The following is an 18015-nucleotide window of genomic DNA, read 5'->3' as shown; positions in this document are numbered from 1 at the left end:
GCGAACATCCGGGAAGCTGGCCTTCTAGGCAGAGTTCTGTCCCGTGCTGTGTTCTTTTGCCCATCTTAATCTTTCTTTTTTATGGCCAGTCTGAGATATGGCTTTTTCTTTGGAACTCTGCCTAGAAGGCCGCATCTTCACTGTTGACGTTGAGACTGGTGTTTTTGCGGGTACTATTTAATGAAGCTGCCAGTTGAGGACTTGTGAGGCGTCTGTTTCTAAAATTAGACACTCTAATGTACTTGTCCTCTTGCTCAGTTGTGCACCGGGGCCTCCCACTCCTCTTTCTATTCTGGTTAGAGCCAGTTTGAGCTGTTCTGTGAAGGGAGTAGTACACAGTGTTGTTACCAGATCTTCAGTTTCTTGGCAATTTCTCGCAAGGAATAGCCTTCATTTCTCAGAACAAGAATAGAATGACGAGATTTCAGAAGAAAGTTTTTGTTTCTGGCCATTTTGAGCCTGTAATCGAACCCATAAATGCCGATGCTCCAGATACTCAACTAGTCTAAAGGCCTTTAATCAGAACAATAGTTTTCAGCTGTGCTAACATAATTGCAAAATTGTGTTCTAATGATCAATTAGCCTTTTAAAATTATAAACTTGGATTAGAGAACACAACGTGCCATTGGAACACAGGAGTGATGGTTGCTGATAATGGGCCTCTGTACACCTATTGAGATATTCCATTAAAAATCATCCGTATCCAGCTACAATAGTCATTTACAACATTAACAATGTCTACACTGTATTTCTGATCAATTTGAGTCTATTGTAAATGGACAAAACAATTGCTTTTCTTTTTTTTTTAAAGACATTTCTAAGTGACCCCAAACTTTTGAACGGTAGTGTATATTATTATTTTAAAAATATATACTTGGGAGTCAAATATCCATATAATATCGTCCACAAACAATATTGCTATATGTAGCTGTATGGTTTTCTCCCCCATCACTAATCAAAATGCTTCAAGTAAGACATGATCCTTCCTTCCATAAGGCAACACGACTAGTGACATCGGGTGACAACTACAACCAACTACATACCAACAACCTGTTTGTCCTTTGAACTCCTGCAGGGACACCAGGTCCTGTAGTTTTAGTTTGACTTGGAGGGAATTCCAAGGCCAGTGGGCGAGAGTAGTGAAAACACTCCCCCCCCCCCCCCCGTCATAGTCTGTTCTAATGTTCATGACTGTTAGCATAAAACAAGACTGGGATCTGAGCTTGTATGTGTTTTAGAAGAGAGGTTTGATAAAAAGGTGTTAAGTGTGAGGTTGGGAGTGACAAAGGCCCACAATGCAGTGTTTGTGTGATTGTCTCTCTATGGTCCTCACCTCAACATCGTAGTGCTTGACTATGTGCAGGTCAAAGAACGCATCCTCATCCTCCTGGTTAAGCATGGCATCTAGACCCCCAGCCAGTGGAGCAGATCGGTTATCCTGGAAATCGTCAGCTGGAGGGTGAGAAAGAGAGAGGTGGGGGAAGAGAGAGGGGAGAGGAGAGAGGGGAGAGAGAGAGAGAGAGGGGGAGAGAGAGAGAGAGAGGGGAAAGAGAGAGAGGGGAGAGAGAGGGGGAGAGAGAGTGTATGTGTAAATGTTTACTGTTAATTTTTATTGTTTATTTCACTTTTGTATATTATCTACCTCACTTGCTTTGGCAATGTTAACATATGTTTCCCATTCCAATAAAGCCCCTTGAATTGAATTGAAAGGTTGTGAGTTCAGAGGCAAAAATATTATTTATATCAGTGACTAAGATGAAGGAAAGAGGAAGTAAACAATAGAACATACCACTGATGATGGTGAAGATGGGGAGGACAGAAGGAACATACCACTGATGATGGTGAAGATAGGGAGGACAGAAGGAACATACCACTGATGATGGTGAAGATGGGGAGGACAGAAGAACATACCACTGATGATGGTGAAGATGGGGGAGGACAGAAGGAACATACCACTGATGATGGTGAAGATTGGGGGAGGACAGAAGGAACATACCACTGATGATGGTGAAGATGGGGGAGGACAGAAGGAACATACCACTGATGATGGTGAGAATGGGAGACAGAAGGAACATACCACTGATGATGGTGAAGATGGGGAGGACAGAAGGAACAACGGAACATACCACTGAGGTCAGGAAGATAGGGGAGGACAGACGGAACATCGGAGCATACCACTGAGGTCGGAAGATGGGGAGGACAGACGGAACATACCACTGAGGTCAGGAAGATAGGGAGGACAGACGGAACATCCACTAGTCCAGGAAGATAGGGGGACAACGGACATACCACTGAGGTCCAGGAAGATAGGGGAGGACAGACGGAACATACCACTGAGGTCCAGGAAGATAGGGGAGGACAGACGGAACATACCACTGAGGTCCAGGAAGAGAACAGAATGTGTGCCTCCATCCCAGGAACAGGAACTCTGTGGGGAAATAGGCAAATCAGAACACTGAGCGCACACAGCTCCAACACGCACGCTAGATGATGCGCGGGTTCACTCACACCCGCAGTGCCCTGCGGTAGCCTAGTGGGTCACAGCGTTGGGCCAGTAACCGAAAGGTTGCTGGATCGAATTCCCCAAGCTGACAAGGTAAAAATCTGTTTCTTGCCCCTGAGCAAGCAGTTAACCCACTGTTCCCAAGAAATCCTGCTATGCCCGGATGAACCTTCAAACAGGAAAGCGTCAATACAGGGCTAAGATTGAATCGTACTCCGACGCTTGTCTTATGTGGCAGGGCTTGCAAACTATTACAGACTACAAAAGGGAAGCACAGCGCGAGCTGCCAGTGACACGAGCCTACCAGACGAGCTTAAATCACTACTATGCTCGTTCGAGGCAAGAAACACTGAGGCATGCATGAGAGCATCAGCTGTTCCAGGCGACTGTGTGATCACGCTCTCCGTAGCCGACGTGAGTAAGACCTTTAAACAGGTCAACATCACAAAGCCGCGGGGCCAGATGGATTACCAGGACGTGCCCCCGGGCATGTGCTAACCAACTGTGCAGGTGTCTTCACTGACATTTTCAACATGTCCCTGATTGAGTCTGTAATACCAACATGTTTCAAGCAGACCACCATAGTTCCTGTGCCCAAGAACACAAAGGCAACCTGCCTAAATGACTACAGACCCGTAGCACTCACGTCTGTAGCCATGAAATGCTTTGAAAGGGTGGTAATGGCTCACATCAACACCATTATCCCAGAAACCCTAGACCCACTCCAATTTGCATACCGCTCAAACAGATCCACAGATGATGCAATCTCTATTGCACTCCCACTGCCCTTTCCCACCTGGACAAAAGGAACACCTATGTGAGAATGCTAATCATTGACTGCAGCTCAGCATTCAACACCATAGTACCCTCAAAGCTCATCACTAAGTGAAGGATCCTGGGACTAAACACCTCCCTCTGCAACGGGATCCTGGACTTCCTGACGGGCCGCCCCCAGGTGGTGAATGCTGACTGTAGTCAATGAATAGCATTCTGCACAGCCAGAAGAAGACTGGCCAACCCTCATAGCCTGGTTCCTCTCTAGGTTTCTTCCTAGGTTCCTGCCTTTCTAGGTAGCCACCGGTGCTTCTACACCTGCATTGCTTGCTGTTTGGGATTTTAGGCTGGGTTTCTGTACAGCCCTTTGTGACATCAGCTGATATCAAAATACATTTGATTGATTGATTCTTACATAGGTATTCCTTTAGTCCAGGTGTGCGAGGGCAGTGTGGAGTGCAGTAGATATTGCGGTCATCTGTGGATCTGTTGGGGCGGTATGTGAATTGGAGTGMGTCTAGGGGTGTCTGGGATGATGGTGTTGATGTGAYCCATGACCTGCCTTTCAAATCATGTCATGGKTACAGATGTGAGTGCTACGGGTCGGTAGTCATTTAGACAGGTTACCTTGGTGTTCTTGGGCACAGGGACTATGGTGGTCTGCTTGAAACATGTAGGTGTTATAGACCAGGTCAGGGACAGGTTGAACATCTAAATTATAGACAAGTTGACTAACAAATAGCAACCAAATTGTCGGAAATTATAAGCAGAAACATTAGGCTTTAAAAAAAAAAAATGGCTCCTGCACCCACTGTCAAAAAAAATAGTTCCTGCATCTCTGACTGTGGCCMACAGCGCATTTTCTATATTAGCGGGTCGGGTGCAGGCCTCAGATTTTCACATATAGTCGGGCGGTTGCAGATGGGTTATTAGCAATTACGGGCATTTGAACAAACAGCTGACCCGCGCATCACTAACACACACACACACACACACACACACCTCTCAGCGGGGGCTCCAGGGATCCCGCTACCAGCTGAAGGTACCAGGACGGCGTTACGTTCCTCTGTCAGGGTCAGACGCCACTCTAACAGCTGGGCCTCCCTCTCCACATCATCCTCTGACTTATCTACAAACATAATACTATTATTACTACACAAAACTCATTATTACTACACAACACTCATTATTACTACACAACACTCACTATTACTACACAAAACTCATTATTACTACACAACACTCATTATTACTACACAACACTCATTATTAATACTATTATTACTACACAACACTCATTATTACTACACAACACTCATTATTACTACATAACACTCATTATTACTAGTATTTTAACTGTAAAACACACAGTATTAATACTATTTTAACTGTATAACGCTCATTATTACTACATAACACTCATTATTACTACATAACACTCATTATTACTACATAACACTCATTATTACTAGTATTTTAACTGTAAAACACACAGTATTAATACTATTTTAACTGTATAACACTCATTATTAATACAATTTTAAATGTATAACACTCATTAGCAATACTATTTTAACTGTATAACACTCATTATTAATACAATTTTAAATGTATAACACTCATTAGCAATACAATTTTAAATGTATAACACTCATTATTAATAGTATTTTAACTGTATAACACTCATTATTACAAAGATTTTTGGTCAAATACAAGTCATGAATATGCTCTGTGTGTAATGTAATGTGTCAGTCAGTCTGACCTGGCTTTTGGACCATCTTCTGCAGGTGCTGGTCCAGGTACTGTTGCCTCTTAGTGAGGGTGGTCAGCCACTGGTCCCTCAACCTCTCCAGATCACTTCCTGGCAGCACAGCCACACCACACACACACACACACACACACACAACACAACACACACCACACACAACACAACACACACACACACACACACACACAACACACACACACACACACACACACCTCAGCCCTGGTTCTATGAGAACAAAGTTCAGTTTGGTGTGGCCTACTTAACAAACCTACTTTCCTTCACTCAACTCAATTGGAGAACGTCAATGCATTTCCTTGATTCCTCACATCCTCTTTCCTCACCTCCTAAAACCCACTGGATGAGAAAGTTAGAGGGGATGGACCTCTGACCTTCTAATCCAATGGTTTTTTGAGGAGGCAGCAAGAAGAGAGGACGCGAGAATCAAAAAATGCAATTGATTCCCAATGTCTCAAACTACTATAAACTGATTCCTTGTACACTGATAGCTGTCCACGTTCTCATCCCAGGGGAAGGCCTCCCGTACCTCCACGTGCCAATGGAACAGAGAGATGTTTGTGGCGATGAGGAGGTTCCTGAGTCCGGTACGGACCGTACCTCCACCTGCAAACGACGAGACTGACCCTGGGTGGAGGGGGGTAGAGACGGGTTAAGATTAGAGGCATGGTTCCGGGTCTGAGACTGCCCTGGCGTGTGAGGGTTAGAGGGACAGGTTAAGATTAGAGCATGGTTCTGAGAGAGACTGGCCCTTGGTGTGGGTGGGGAAGGGGTAGAGACAGGGTTAGATAGAGCATGGTTCCTGAGACTGAGACTGGCCCTGGGTGGGGAGGGGGTAGAGACAGGGTTAAGATTAGAGGCATGGTTCCTGGTCTGAGACTGGCCCTGGGGTGGGGAGGGGGTAGAGACAGGTGTTTAAGATTAGAGGCATGGTTCCTGAGTCTGAGACTGGCCCTGGGTGGGGAGGGGGTAGAGACAGGGTTTTAAGATTAGAGGCATGGTTCCTGAGTCTGAGACTGGCCCTGGGTGGGGAGGGGGTAGAGACAGGGTTTTAAATTAGAGGCATGGTTCCTGAGTCTGAGACTGGCCCTGGGTGGGGAGAGGGTAGAGACAGGGTTATTAAGATTAGAGGCATGGTTCCTGAGACTGGCCCTGGGTGGGGAGGGGTAGAGACAGGGTTAAGATTAGAGGCATGGTTCCTGAGTCTGAGACTGGCCTGGGTGGGGAGGGGTAGAGACAGGGTTAAGATTAGGGCGTGGTTCCTGAGTCTGAGACTGGCCCTGGGTGGGAGGGGTAGAGACAGGGTTAAGATAAAGGATATGGTCCTGAGTCCTGGAAGGACCGTACCTCCACACAACAAGACTGAAACTACTAAACACTTATTTCATGTCCCTATCACATGATCTATAACGGTTTCATAACAAATCTTTAACCCATGAGATGCAACGTTTTGTACACATCCCTGTTTGAGCACCAGGCACACGGCACGCACGCGCACATAGGTCCTCACAAGCATAGAAAAAAATACACAGAAACACAGCTACCTGTTTGAGTTGGAAGATGCCCCCGGTGCGTACCTCCTTGGTGTAGGACCTCTACAGCGTGGAACTCTCCTGCGTCATTCAGCTCCACACCTGAACCCAGAGATCCAGCCTACGAGTCACCTCACTCCACCTGGAGACACACAGACCAGTTACCTTACCAGACCATTACCTATTACCAGACCAGTTATATACCAGAACCAGTACTATACCAGACCAGTTATTATACCAGAACAGTTACTATACCAGACCAGTTATTATACCAGACAGTTACTATACCAGACCAGTTATTATACCAGAACAGTTACTATACCGACCAGTTATTATACCAAACAGTTACTATACCAGACCAGTTATTATACCAGAACAGTACTATACCAGACCAGTTTATACCGTACATATATACCAGACAGTTATTATACCAGAAACCAGACTTATTCCAGACCAATATTATACCAGACCGAGACCAGATTCACCTATACCAGACAGACCAGTCATTATACCAGACCAGACCAGTCATTATACCAGATCAGACCAGTCATTATACCAACTCACGACCAAGTCATATATACCAGACCAGTCACTTAACCAGACCAGTCACTCTATACCAGACATTACACCAGACCAGACCAGTCATTACACCAGACCAGACCAGACCAGTCATTACACCCAAGACCAGACCAGACCAGTCATTACACCAGACCAGACCAGACAGTCACGCCAGACAGTACACCAGACCAGACATTACACCAGACCAGACCAGTCATTACACCAGACAACAGCAGACCAGTCATTACACCAGACCATACCAGTCATATACCAGACCAGACCATCTACCAGACCAGCATTATACCAGACCAGACCAGTCATTACACCAGAACAGACCAGTCATTACACCAGACCAGACCAGTCATTACACCAGACCAGACCAGTCATTACACCAGAACCCAGACCAAGTCATTACACCAGACACCACTTACACCAGACCAGACCCATTTACACCAGACCAGACCAGTCATTACAACCAGACCAGAACCACCAGTCATTACACCAGACCAGACCCATCATAGCACCAGACCAGACATCATTACACCACCAGACCAGTCATTACACCAGACCAGACCAGTCATTTACACCAGACCAGACCAGACCAAGTCATTACACCCAGACCCAACCAGACCAGTCATTACACCAGCAACCAGACCACGACCAGTCATTACGACCAGACCCGACCAGACCATCATTACACCAGACCAGCCAGACCAGTCATTACACCAGACCAGACAGACCAGTCATTACACCAGAACCAGACCAGACCAGTCATTAACCAGACCAAAACCAGACCAGTCATTACACCAGACCCATCATTACAACCAGACCAGACCAGACCAGTCATTACACCAACCAGACCAGACCAGCATTACCACCAGACCCAACCAGACCAGACATTATACCAGACCACGTCATTACACCAGACCAGACCAGACCATATACCAGACCAGTCATTATACCAGACCCAGTCATTACACCAGACCAGTCATTATACCAGAGACCAGTCATTACCACCAGACCAGTCATTATACCAGACCAGTCATTACACACCAGACCAGTCATCATACCAGACCAGACCAGTCTATTACACCAGACCACCAGACAGTCATTACACCAGACCAGACCAGTCATTATACCAGACCAGTTCATCTTCCATACTACCAGACCAGACCAAGTCATTACACCAGACCAGACCAGTCATTACACCAGCCCCAGACCAAGTCATTTACACCAGACCAGTCATTATACCAGACCCAGTCTTTACAGACCAGACCAGCATTCTATACCAGACCAGACCAGTCAATTCACCAGACCAGACCAGTCACTTTACACCAGACCAGACCAGTCATTATACCAGGACCAGACCAGTCATTACTATACCAGACCAGACCCAGTCATCATATACCAGAACAGACCAGTCATTATTACCAGACCAGACCAGTCATTACACCAGCACCACAGACCCAGTCATTCTATACCGACCAGTCATTACACCAGACCAGACCAGTCATCCTCTATACCACCAGACCAGTCATTATACCAGACCAGACCAGTCATTACACCAGACCCAGACCAGTCATTATACCAGACCAGACCAGTCATTATACCAGACCCAAGACCAGTCTATTATACACCAGACCAGTCATTACACCAGACCCAGTCATCTAACAGACACCAGACCAGTCATTACACCAGACCAGTATACCACCAGACCAGTCATCTATACCACCAGACCATCATTAACCAGACCAGTTCATTACCCAGAACAGCTTAACCAGACAGTCATTTACCAGACCAGACCAGAGTCATTATACCAGACCAGACCAGTCATTATACCAGACCAGTCATTATACCAGACCAGTCATTATACCAGACCAGTCATTACACCGGAGCCGTATTCATTAGTGTCCACTCAGCAAAACATTTTGCAATCGGAACACGTTTTCCAATGAAAAATAGAGTTTCTTATTGAACAAGTCCAGGTAGTCCCTCCTCGTTTCATCCTCTCGGGTTCTAGTGAATACAACCCAGTACACACCAACCCATATGTCCCATCTACACCGGTACACTCCTAATCTCCTACTAGATCTCACCTCTCTCTGAGGGTTCGTGTCTTGGCCTGAATGACTCCCAGGTCCCAGAGAGCCAGGTTCCTGCGGTGGTTCACCTGTTTATGTCCAAACACTTCGATGGCCACTGCCCCCTCTGCCACAAACTCCACAAACTCCTCAGATACACACACCTCCATCGCCTGGAAACAAACACAACACGTACAGAGACACACAAACATGGCCGCTGTTCAACACATCATGGTTTACTCTGGGTAGGTTTTGCAAAATCCTGGAAACTTGGCGATGGCTGCCGTTTTATGAGCTCCTAACCAACTGTATTATTTTTGTAAAATGTTTTTGTTGCATTGTTTGTACATTATTTTGTACATCATGTTGCTGCTGCCGTCTCTTATGACCCGAAAAGAGCTTCTGGAAATCAGAACAGCGATTACTCATCTCGAACTGGACGAAAATTATTTATTTAACGAAATCCGACGCCAAGGATATACTGCTTTCTCGAGACCAGGCCCAAATCCCTGTCATTCGCATGAAGAAAAGATAGAGGACGTACACAGGGCGGAGGTCGTGGCTGCCTTGGGAGATTTCATAGGCGAGTGAGTAAACCTCCACTACCATCCGTACTATTGGCCAACGTGCAATCATTGGAAAACTAAAATGGATGATATACGATTGAGACATTCTACCAAAAGGGACAATAAAAACTGTAATATCTTATGTTTCACCGAGTTCGTGGCTGAACGACGACAAGGATAATATAGAGCTGGCTGAGTTTTCAGTGCATCGGCAGGACAGAGCAGCTACGTCTAGTAAGACGAGGGGCGGGGGTGTGTGTCTATTTGTCAATAACTGCTGGTGCGCGATGTCAAATATTAAAGAAGTCTCGAGGTATTGCTCGCCTGAGGTAGAGTACCTCATGATAAGCTGTAGATCACACTATCTATATTATTCATAGCAGTCTATTTACAACCACAAACTGATGCTGGCTAAGACTGCACTCAACCAGCTGTATAAGGCCATAAGCCAACAAGAAAATGCTCATCCAGAAGCGACGCTCCTAGTGGGCGGGGACTTTAATGCAGGCAAACTTAAATCCGTTTTACCTCATTTTTACCAGCATGTCACATGTGCAACCACAGAAGAAAAAAATAACTCTTGACCACATTTACTCCACAGAGACGTGTACAAAGCTCTCCCTCCATTTGGCAAATCTGACCATAATTCTACCCCCTGATTCCTGCTTACAAGCAAAAACTAAAGCAGGAAGTACCAGTGACTTGCTCAATATGGAAGTGGTCAGATGACACGGATGCTACGCTACAGGACAGTTTTGCTAGCACAGACTGGGATATGTTCCGGGATTCATCCAATGGCATTGAGGAGTACGCCACCTCATTCACCGGCTTCATCAATAAGTGCATCGACGACGATGTCCCAGCAGTGACCATACATACATATCCAAACCAGAAGCCATGGATTACAGGCAACATCCGCACTGAGCTAAAGGCTAGAGCTGCCACTTTCAAGGAGCGGGACACTAATCCGACTGCTTATAAGAAATCCCACTAGACCCTCAGATGAACCATCAAACAGGCAAAGGTTCTGACGCTCGTCAGATGTGGCAGGGCTTGCAAACTATTACAGACAACAAAGGGAAACAGCCGCGAGCTGCCCAGTGACGCGAGCCTACAAGACTAGCTAAATGCCTTTTATGTTCGCTTCGAGGCAAGCAACACTGAAGCATACATGAGAGCACCAGCTGTTCTGGACAACTGTGTGATCACTCTTGTCACGGATCCCTCCGGAACTTTCATCACACACACCTGTCCCCTATTCCCACTGATAAATGTGCCCTTTGGTTTCCGTTGTCTGTCCATTATTGTTACAATGTCCGTTGGTGCGTGTGAGTACCTGTGCTGTGTGTTCTGGGATTTTGTGCCATTGTGGATTGCGCAAATGATTACGGGTCTCGTCCCGTGTGTTAATCATTGTGCGCGTGTTTTATTTATTCGAGGTACTCCTCGCTCTTRTGTTTGGGTTTCAACCCTGTGTTTTTGTGTAGTGTTTGTTTGGTCTTCGTCCCCGTGCCTTTACACGGCACGCCGTAATTTGGGTTTAATAAAAAACCCTGTTACGCATTCCTGCGCCTGTCTCCCGAATCAATTATACCAACGTGACAACCCTCTCCGTAACCAATCAAAACCTTTAAACAGGTCAACATTCATAAAGCCGCGGGGCCAGACAGATTACCAGGACGTGTACTCAAAGCATGTGTGGACCAACTGGCAAGTGTCTTCACTGACGTTTTCAACCTCTCCCTGACAGAGTCTGTAATACCTACATGTTTCAAGCAGACCACCATAGTCCCTGTGCCCAAGGAAGCYAAGGTAACCTGGCTGAATGATTACCTACACACACACACCCGGTACCGGTACCCCCTGTATATAGCCTCGTTATTGTATTACTTAATTTTTTTACTTTAGTTTATTTAGTAAATATTTTTCTTCACTATTTCTTGAACTGCATTGTTGGTTAAGCTTACTAGCTTTCCCCGGCATTATGGCACTCACATTCCAATTTCCTGGAGTCGGAGGCAGGCGGAGGAAGTCGGAGGAAGAAGCGGGGCTTGCTGCACCTCCGATGAAGAAGCAACCTCCGAGACTCAGAGCAAGGGGCTTTAGCACAGGTCTGAGTGAGTGGTGAGCCCCTCCACAAGAACATTATTGTGACGTCAGTGCCTCCACGTTCGGAGTGCTACGCCAGGCATTGCCGGAGCCCCCCACAAGAGGACAGGCTTCATCCAGCACAACTTAGTTTGGAAGCTTGTTCATGTTTAAATCCCCCCTCTGTAGCCCACTCTGTTAACCTAGGCTCAGTGAAGAGCGGTGTTAAGTTGAAKGAATGAATCCGAGCCTCAGGCTTATCAACTGTGGAAGCGAGACGCGTATTTCATTGGCCTTGTCAGGCGTGACTATAGATCCTTCAACCGAAGTCTGTTGTACTGTTCAGGGAACAGTAGTTATAGTCACATGGTGAGAGACTCCTCTTTAGCTAATAAAAACACAGAAAAGGACAAATAGAAAGGTCTACAAACCTTGGCATATGTGGCTAGTGACGACCCCATTCAGGGCCGGACTACCACATCCAGGGCCCCGGGGTACGTACCTCTAGGAGGGTGGCTAACTTCCTGCAATTCTATAAAATTTTACCGTTTTACCAAAGGGCACATGCCCTGCGTGCCCGTTCAGTAATCCGTCCCTGACTCTATTGTCTCACCTTGCTACTGTCAAAAAGTACGGTGCAGAGGGGATCTCTGCTGGTGGCTGAGGGGGGCATGGGCTCCACCTCCGGGGCGATGAACACAGGCTCATCCTGCCCCCAGAAATGGTACTGGCAGAACACAAAGTTACACAGGTGGCGAGGAAGACCTGTAGCCTGCAGGATCCTGACCTGGAGAGAGAGAGAGAGAGGAGAGAGGGAGAGAGGAGGAGAAGGGAGGAGACAGAGAGGGAGAGAGAGAGGGAGAGGGAGAGAGAGAGGAGGAGAGGGAGAGAGGGGGAGAGAGGGAGGGAGAGAGGAGGAAGAGAGGGAGGGAAGACAGAGTGGGAGGAGAGAGAGAGGGGGAGGAGAGAAAAGAGGAGAGGGGAGAAAGAGGGCGAGGGGAGAGAGGGAAGAGAGAGCAGGGAGGAGAAGGGAGGAGACAGAGACAGGGAGGAGAAGGGAGGAGACAGAGAGCGAAGGAGGAGAGAGAACAGGGAAGAGACAGAGCGGGAGGAGAGAGGGAGAGACAGAGCAGGGGAGGAGAAGGGGGAGGAGACAGAGAGCAGGAGGAGGAAGGGAGGAGACAGAGCAGGGGAGGAGAGAGAGAGGGAGAGACAGAAGAGCGGGAGGAGGGAGATATACGCTGAGTGTATTGTCTATATGACACATAATACAGCAGGGTGATTATAGATTACGAATGATCCTTTCCATGAGCAACCCTCAGAGACACTGGACATAACATATTATCTATTATAAATTCTCAGCATCCAAGGATTCATTGGTGTAACGTGGTGGGAACTGATTTGATGGTACAGACATAGTAGCGACATTTAGCGATTGCTAAATGAAGTCAAAAACTAGACACGCCATCTGTGTTTCAGGACCTGACATTTCAGTGTGTCTGATGTCCATCTGTGTTTCAGGACTGACATTTCAGTGTGTCTGATGTCCATCTGTGTTTCAGGACCTGACATTTCAGTGTGTCTGAGTCCATCGTGTTTCAGGACCTGACATTTCATGTGTCTGATGTCCATCTATGCGTTTCAGGACCTGACATTTCAGTGTGTCTGATGTCCATCTGTGTTTCAGGACCTGACATTTCAGTGTGTCTGATGTCCATCTTGCGTTTCAGGACCTGACATTTCAGTGTGTCTGATGTCCATCTGTGTTTCAGGACCTGACATTTCAGTGTGTCTGATGTCCATCTGTGTGTTTCAGGACCTGACATTTCATGTGTCTGATGTCCATCTGTGTTTCAGGACCTGACATTTCAGTGATGTCCATTCATGGTTTCAGGACCTGACATTTCAGTGTGTCTGATGTCCACTGTGTGTTTCGAACCTGACATTTCAGTGTGTCTGATGTCCATCTGTGTTCAGACCTGACATTTCTGTGATTCCATCTGTGTTTCAGGACCTGACATTTCAGTGTGTCTGATGTCCATCTATGTGTTTCAGGACCTGACATTTCAGTGTGTCTGATCCATCTGTGTTTCAGACCTGACATTTCAGTGTGCTGATGTCCATCTGTGTGTTTCAGGACCTGACATTTCAGTGTTCTGATGTCCATCTGTGTTTTCAGGACCTGACATTTCAGTGATGTCCATCTGTGTTTCAGGACCTGACATTTCAGTGATGTCCATCTATGTGTTTCAGGACCTGACATTTCAGTGTGTCTGATGTCCATCTGTGTGTTTCAGGACCTGACATTTCAGTGTGTCTGATGTCCATCTGTGTGTTTCAGGACCTGACATTTCAGTGTGTCTGATGTCCATCTGTGTGTTCAGGCCCTGATGTCGTCTCTTACCACACACTCCATTTTGCGTTCCTGTGTCTCTCCATCTGACTGGTCTCTACTTTCTCCAGCCCCTCGCTCCCTCGCCACACCTCCACATGTAGACCCTGCAACCTAACAGGAAGACAGACAGACATCTCAGTCAATCCACACACGGCCGTACCTCTCCCTCTGGTTATAATAGGTATAGCGTGATTGCAGCTTGACGTCGTAGAACACGAACACACACACGAACACACACGTCCGTACCTCTCCCTCTGGTTGATAATAGGTACAGCGTATTGCAGCTTGACGTCGCAGAAGAGACAGGCCAGAAACACGTTGGCCACTCCGATCAGACTGTGGTTCTCCTGCTCGTCAAAGAACGGGTCGGCAACTTGAAGTGGAACGCATCACCTAGACAGAGACCAGGGGAGAGTGGGAGACGGGGGTGAGGAAAGGGGGAGACGGGAGGGGAGAGAGGGAGACGGGGTGAGGGAACAGGAGAGAAATGGAGACGGGTGAGAAAGGGGGAGAGAGGAGAACAAGGGGTAAGGGGAGATGAGACAGGGAGAGAGGGAGACGGGGTGAGGGTAGGAGGGAGAGGGAAGGGTGAGAGAAGGAGACAGGGTGAGGGAAGGGGAGAGAGGGAGACGGGTGAGGGTAGGAGGAGGAGGGAAGGGGTGAGAGAAGGGACAGGGGGTGAGGAAGGGGGAGACGGGGTGAAGGAGACAGGGTAGGGAAGGGAGAGAGAGAAGGAGACAGGGGTGAGGGGAGGGAGAGAGGGAGACGGGGTGAGGTAGGGAGAGAGGAAGGGGGAGACGGGGTGAGAGAAAGAGACGGGGTGAGGAAGGGGAGAGAGGAGACGGGGTGAGGGTAGGAGGGAGAGGGAAGGGGGAGAGGAAGGAGACAGGGGGTGAGGGAAGGGGGAGACGGGGTGAGAGAAGGAGACACGAGGTGAGGGAAGGGAGAGAGGGAGACAGGAGGGTGAGGGAGAGAGGGAGACAGGAGGGAGAGGGAGGGGAGACAGGTGAGAGAAGGAGACAGGGGTGAGGGAAGGGGAGAGAAAGAGAGACTCACAGGGTTGTCTTCATCGTAGTCTTTCACTCCTGGTAGAGGTCTCTCATGTCCACCACTCTGTTCTCCATTTTTCCAGACCCAGATCTGTTTCCCTTTACCCTTACGTCTCACCTGCACCGCGGGCTCACTCAGCACCGCATCACGCTGTAGAGAGGGAAAGAGAGAGAGGGAGAGGGAAAGAGAGGGAGAGGAGAGAGAGAGAGGAGAAAGGGTTATGTGTGTATATATACAGTTGAAGTCGGAAGTTTACATACACTTAGGTGGGTGTCATTAAAACTTGTTTTTCAACTACTCCACTTCAACTGTATGCTTCTCTTCATCCTTAGGCCCTGAACCACAGTCTCACTCAGCACCGCCTCACGCCGTCCTGCACCACAGGCTCACTCAGCACCGCCTCACGCTCCTGCACCACAGGCTCACTCAGCACCGCCTCACGCCTGTCCTGGAACCACAGGCTCACTCAGCACCGCCTCACGCTGTCCTGCCACCACAGGCTCACTCGGCACCGCCTCCGCTGTCCTGCACCACAGGCTCACTCGGCACCGCCTCACGCTGTCCTGCACCACGGGCTCACTCGGCACCGCCTCACGCTGTCCTGAACCACGGGCTCACTCGGCACCGCCTCACGCTGTCCTGCACCACAGGCTCACTCAGCACCGCCTCACACTGTCCTGCACCACAGGCTCACTCAGCACCGCCTCACGCTGTCCTGCACCACAGGCTCACTCGCACCGCCTAAACTACAACACACATGGCAAGGGGCCAACACCTCTCAGGGGCTCACTGTAGACACACTGTTCTAAACATGTGAACACACACACACACACACACACAGACACACACACCTCCGTGGACAAACATTGACACACACAGCACTGTATGTAAAGCTGATAATGTTGTCACGCAGGCACACACACCCGACACCGACCTTCCTGTTGGCGTCGAGGTTAGCAGCAGGTATTTGCAGTGTGACCAGGTACTCCGTCCTCTTGTTGAGTTCCTCAGCTATGAAGCCAGCCTCCTGCACCAGCAGGTTAGCTCTGACGATCTGTTCCCTCAGTCTTCTCAGGCTACGAGTCATCATGGCCTCTCTACAGCACGGAGAGAGAGACATAGAGGGTCAGTTAGAGGACCAGCAGGTTAGCTCTGACGATCTGTTCCCTCAGTCTTCTCAGGCTACGAGTCATCATGGCCTCTCTACAGCACGGAGAGAGAGAGACACAGAGGGTTAGTTATAGGACCAGCAGGTTAGCTCTGACGATCTGTTGTCTCAGTCTACGAGTCATCATGGCCTCTCTACAGGGGGAGGCAGAGAGATAACAGACCGACAGAGAAAGACAGACCGACAGAGAGCGAGACAGACAGCGAGACAGAGAGCGAGACAGAGAGCGAGACAGAGAGCGAGACAGAGAGCGAGACAGAGAGCGAGACAGAGAGACACTGCCTCTCATCTACATAGAGGAGTCATCACTGCCTCTCTGCATGGCATGGAGAAGGACAGGACAACAGGACAAAACATTGTGAAAAAGTATTCAGGTACCAAATGATAATCTGGATGACTAGGTGTGTTTTAGTTAATTAATTAAATGTCTGTGATCCAATGTTTCCAGATAGACAAAATACCAAGACATACGGGTCTATTTGGGTTTCAGACTTTGACAACCTGACACCTCACCTGTTCTCGCTCCATCTTCGCATGCGTGTCTGGGCGCAAGGTGATGATGCGATCGATGCCGCTGCCGATGCTGAGGGCCCGGCTGGCTCCAGGCCTGCGGGTCCAGGGCTCTGCAGCGMCAGAGTGTGTTTCTCTGCAGGAGGGAGCTGCTTCCTCAGCTGCTGCAGCTCCTGCTCGTACATCTGTCTCTGGCGCTCCAGAGCCGTCCTCTTCTCCTCCTCGTGCTGCCGCTCCAACGTCTGGAGGACAGACTGCATGGGGTCTGAGGGGGGAGGGAGAGCGGGAAGGGGGAGGGAGAGCGGGAAGGCGAGAGAGAGGGGATTAGTTATGAATGCTGGGAAAAATGAATGGATCTTTGAAAGCACCAAGTCCCTGACTAGTTGAATTGTGTTTCATTTTGAATGGGACCTCTTCCTCTGTATCCCTCAGAAGATGAGGAGGAAAAGGAACTCACCGTTGTTTCCCCCATGGCCTTCATCATGACCTGTCTAGACGTAGAACTAATTTGTTTCTCTTCTCTCCCTCTATCAGACGCCATAACACTGGTCCCTCCTATGCAGACCATTTACATCGTCGCCCTAGCCAGACCCCATTTACATCGTCCCTCTAGCCAGACCCCATACACCACCGTCCTCTATGCAGACCCATACACACTCGTCCCTCTACAGACCCCATACACACCTCCCTCTATCAACCCCATAACACCTCCGTCTATCAAACATCAATCAAACATCTCACAGCACCATCCTCTATAGACCCCATACACTCACTCAAATCTCTACGCAGTCACCTCATAACCACACTCGTCCTATCTGCCCTACCCACGACCCTCATACATACACCATCCCTCTATCAGACCCACAATTCTTCTACCACACCGTCCTCTAGCAGACCCATACACACCTGCCTTATCAACCCATACACACCACTCCCTCTATCAGACCCATTACACATCGTCCCTCTATTCAGACCCCATACACCCATCCCTCTAGCGACCCCATACA

At 48.3% G+C, this 18015-nt stretch overlaps 1 pseudogene; it reads right to left on the bottom strand.

Moving 5' to 3' along the window:
* Positions 1-18015, bottom strand: part of LOC111972886 (kinesin-like protein KIF13B) — an 86943-nt pseudogene that overhangs the window by 42933 nt on the left and 25995 nt on the right.

Source organism: Salvelinus sp. IW2-2015, linkage group LG14, assembly GCF_002910315.2.
Source record: "Salvelinus sp. IW2-2015 linkage group LG14, ASM291031v2, whole genome shotgun sequence".
NCBI classification, from domain to species: Eukaryota; Metazoa; Chordata; class Actinopteri; order Salmoniformes; family Salmonidae; genus Salvelinus; species Salvelinus sp. IW2-2015.
The sequence above is the reverse complement of the archived record's forward strand: the minus strand, read 5'-3'. Positions and strand labels throughout refer to the sequence as shown.